The sequence below is a fragment of the Tupaia chinensis genome, unplaced genomic scaffold (genome assembly GCF_000334495.1).
Source record: "Tupaia chinensis unplaced genomic scaffold, TupChi_1.0 Scaffold146187_1, whole genome shotgun sequence".
NCBI classification, from domain to species: Eukaryota; Metazoa; Chordata; class Mammalia; order Scandentia; family Tupaiidae; genus Tupaia; species Tupaia belangeri.
Window position 1 is genome coordinate 1441075 of NW_006206042.1, and position 4551 is coordinate 1445625.

Sequence of the window (4551 nt, forward strand, 5' to 3'; positions counted from 1 at the left end):
CCTTGTTGCTGAGGCAGACCAGGCACAGTAGCTCTGTCTGCCCCGCGGAACAGCCTGCCACCCGCCATTGGCCCACCTTCACTGCAGACAGGGGCGGGGCCGGGCTGCCCGAACTGGCACCAGTAACAGGCGGCCTCGGTGCAGTCTCCAAGGAAGCCACGCATGGTGCACATGATGCTCTGTCCCTGAAGGCAGAATGGAACCCGCTTCTTCCGGGGGAGAAGTGGAGAAGGGAACAAAGGTGCATGAAGAGTTGGGAGAGAAGGAGAAGCAGGGAGGGAAGGGGCAGAGGCAGAGCAGCCACATGGGAAGGACAGGTATTGGGCAGGCTTTTGAGAGCCAGGAGCCAGGGAGGAGGAGGGTGGGGTGTGCCTGGGGAGTGATTAGTCCTGGGCATCACTTCCAGGGGCTGGGGTGGTATGGGGTTGGGGGAAAGGGGTCAGGTAGAACCCCACTGCTAAGTGCAGTCTGTAGGAGGCCCTTGATTTGGACTGAGCTCCTCTCCTGGGCCCAGCAGACCAGATGCAACCAGAGAGGGGCCATTGAGCTCAGGGAGCTCAGTGCCACGTGGTCACACCGAGCTTTGAAAGGGGCCAGTTTGCCAGAAAACATGAGATTCGCGGCAACTCATCAGATGGGCCCAGTTTACCTGAGCCTGCCAGGTAAGGAGATCCCCTCTGTTTCAACACTGTCAAGAAGGTAACGTGCAATGACCAATTCTTTCTGTTCCTGGTTCTGCATCCGTCAGCCCTTTTTTGCCTATAAAACCAACCTCTTCTGCTCAGCTCATTAGAGCACCTTTCCCATTTTTTTAAGGTTTGCCATAGGACACATGCACTCACCAGAGAGAGAGAGACAGTGAGAGATGGTGAGAGGAAGAGTAAGAAATACCCCCCAGAGGATAGCCACGTTGCCATCCTTTCTGGGATTTGGGGATAGATAGATTGCCTTAAGGTCAATTAGATCTTTAAACTAAGTAGGTTGAAATTCTGTTTTTTCGAACACCGCTTTGTCTCTCTCACTCGTGTGATCAGCTAGCAGAGGCCATGCTGCCAGATGCTGGCAGCCCCAAAGTCTGCCCTGGGTCGGGGAGTCCATGCGCCCCCTCCCTGGAGTGCTGCGATGCAGAAGGAAGACTGGGTTTCAGAGCCAAGATCCCGGGAGGAGCCTTACCTCTGTCACTTCTTAGAAATGCTCACTATGGCTGAGTTGGTGCACGTGACATGTACCTCGCCTGCTTCTGGTGTACCCGGGCTGGCCGACCCTGAGCCCGAGTGCCTGCCTGGAGTGTGTGTTCCTGCCTCCCCCTGGCCCTGGCCCGCTGGGAGCAGGTGGAGAGAGTGAGGCCTGGTGCACACTGCTGGACGGGAGAAGCCGGGAGCAGGGAGAGAAGAGGAAGGGCAAGTGGGTGAGGTAGCCGCAGCAGACTGGGTGGGAGGGAGAGTCAGACCCTCCGAGAGTTTCAAAGGGAGACTGTGTAAAAAGGAAATGAAGGCAGAGTGTGCTTCCTTGAGGTGGACGGGAAACTGGAAGCTGGTGTGAGGCTTCTCTTGTTCACCAGCGCTTGTCAGATTCCCACTGTGAGCAGGGAACACATCAACACACACGGCAGAGCATCAGTGCGTGTCAGTCCCCTGAGGGCAGGAACGCATGCTGGCCGTGACACCAGTCATGATGCCGATGACCAAAGGAGCAGTCACCATCGATAAAAAAAACCAGTACACTGTTCTTTCAAAGAAACTGAGGGAGGGACGTTTCTGAGCAAAGGCACCAGGGCCATGCCTGCGGAGGCTGACATGCAGACGGCTCCTGGTCATGCCAACTGCTATTTCTTCTGGCGGTGAGGAGGGAGATCGAACATGTGACAGGACACAAAACAGCCCAGGATTGGATGAACAAGCCCCGGCATTTCCCTGCCCTTACAGCCACCTGCAGGTAATGTCATTACAGTTGGTGCAAAGATGAGGGACCGAGAGCTACTTAGTAGATATTCATTTAAATACAACCTTTCTCCCTGGCCCAGTCTAACCAACAAACCTGCAAGAATGTGGGGACAGCAGATGGCGCGGAGGTTAAGGCGGCTGGATCCCTCAGCCTACTACGTGGTTCAGGTCCAGGACCCAGCAGCTTGAAAATCACACTGCGCACGTATGTGCACATGCTCAAAGTCCCAAGAAGAGAATGGAGAAGGGACTGTGGTGTGGACATCACCCCTGGGAAGTGATTTCTCACTTTGTCTCTCTTTCTATCTCCAGCAAGCGCACACACCCTATAGCAAACTGGAAAAAAAAAAATCTCAGTGTGTGAAACACATCTGGCTCAAGGCAAAGTCATTTTAAAATTTGTATCTAAATCTTTCATTTGTATCTAATTTGTATCTAAATCGAATCTAATCACAGAATCTAATCACACCTTAGGCTGAAGTTTTCCTCTGTGTAGGAGTGTACACAAGCCCTGACTACCCGAGAAGTCCACCAGAGGGCAGCCTGGGGCCCTCAGCTGTTGGGTTCTTACTCTTTTTTAAGAGAGATTTTTGGTATAGGGCACTTGTGCTCACGGAAGAGACAGATGGAGAGAGATGGAAAGGCAGAAAATGAGAAATTATCCCCCAGGGGACATGGCCGTGCTGCAATCTCTTCTCCGGTCTCCTCTTGGAATTTTGGACGCACATGCACGCACACCCCCAAAGTGAGTTTTAAGTCACCGATCAGGTCTGGGACTCAAACTGCAGTTGACCACATGGGAGTCCAGCACCTTAACCACTATACCACCTGCTGGCCCTGACTTCTCACTTGTAAGAAGCAGTTCTAGGCTGCCTCTCCAACGAAGACCCAGCTGCAGGGTTCCTCTCTCTACCCTGTAGTTAAGTTGATGCGACCCTAGAGAGCCGAATCCATAGAGACGGCCGAGAGGGGTAAGTGCGTGTGCTCTGACCTGGCACCTAGAACAATGCTTCCCAGCATGGAGCCTTGGGCATAGGTGAGGCTACACGTGGGCAGCTCTTCGTGGGTGGGCAGCCGTGTTGTGGCGGGCTAGGAAGCCTGATGAGGCCACAGAGAGAGAGAGAGAGGGTGGGGAAGTAGCCATCTGGTCCCTCCAGAGCACCCATCCTCAGTGCCCGTAGGGTCTGTCCCTACAGAACTGTGGCAGCCTCGTCCTCCCTTGGAGATGGCCTTCCTGCCCTGCCTCCTACTGTCCTCCCAGAACCGACGCAGTTTCCTGCCCCATAGCCGAGGACTGGAAATGAGGCTTTGGGGCCGGGTGGGCTGATACCAGGCCCATCAGTGAGAATCTGAGCTGAGAAGCCTGGGTGTTCTCTGAAAGCTCTACTTCCTCTGTGTTCTTTTCTGGGAATTTCTGTTTCTTCAGTTGTCTCAGTAATGGTTCATTTTGTAAAAACTCCAGCTCTTTCTTTACTTTTCTTTCTATTTTGTTTTGTTCTATGATGCGTGTGCCTACCAGAGAGAAAGAGAGAGAGAAAGGAAGAAGTCACCCCCACCCCCGCCCCCAGGGAGGATGGCCATGCCGTAACCCCTTCTCCCTTCTCCTGTCAGGATCTTGAGCACACACACACACATACACACACACACACACACACACACACACGTGCGCGCCCACTGTGATGTTCAAGCCTCCCGGTCTGGGACTCGAAACAGCGCTGTCAGTTGTGGGGATCCAGTGCCTTAACCTCCCGCCATCTGTTGGTCCCCCTCCTTTTCTAAACTAGAAAAGTAGAGCTGGGGGAGGGGAGCAGATTCTAGGGATACTAGGGAATAGAGCTGGGGGAGGGGAGCAGATTCTAGGGAGGGAAGTGCTTAAGAGTGCAGGTACCTCGTGTGTGTGTGTGTGTGTGTGTGTGTGTGTGTGTGTTGTGTGTGTGTGTGTGTGTGTGTGTGTGTGTGTAGGACAGGAATTCTCACCTCTCTGTGTTGAAGAACTTGTTTTCCTTTTGAATTTCCAATCCACTGTGAACCTATACTTTTGTAGAATACAATAAAAGCAAATGACTAGGAATACGAAATTAAAAAAAAATGTACAAAACACAGGGCCTACTTTTTTTTATGATTGTATTAAACAAACATAGAATTATTCTGTCATATTGTTATAAACGTTTCTAATTTCTTTCTTCAATTTTTCTACTTATCTTGGCATGGACTAGCAAAAAGCAACTATTGGAACCCAGGTGTGGATCGCATGTGCAGCAGGGCCGGTGCAGGGACAAGGAGGGGAAAGGTCTGAAAACCCGGGAAGGAAGTGGTCTGTGAAGACACCTGGAGGCCTGGGGCCTGCCCGCTCCCCATCATCAGCGTTTTCCCGCATGAGCTGTCTTGTCTGTGTTTAGACATTTTACAAGAGCGCGGCTCTTTGATGGAGGGAGTGGCAAGGGCTTGGAGCGCCCCGACTGACCAGAGGACCCCGTGCGTCTGGACTATCTGGTTTGAGCGTCTCAGTCCTCCCAGCAGGGTCCCTGGTTATGGGCAAAGGGGAGAGGCCCTGGTGGACTCTGGATAGGGACTGGACTAGTGTGGAAAGAGATGAGGAGGGGGAAGA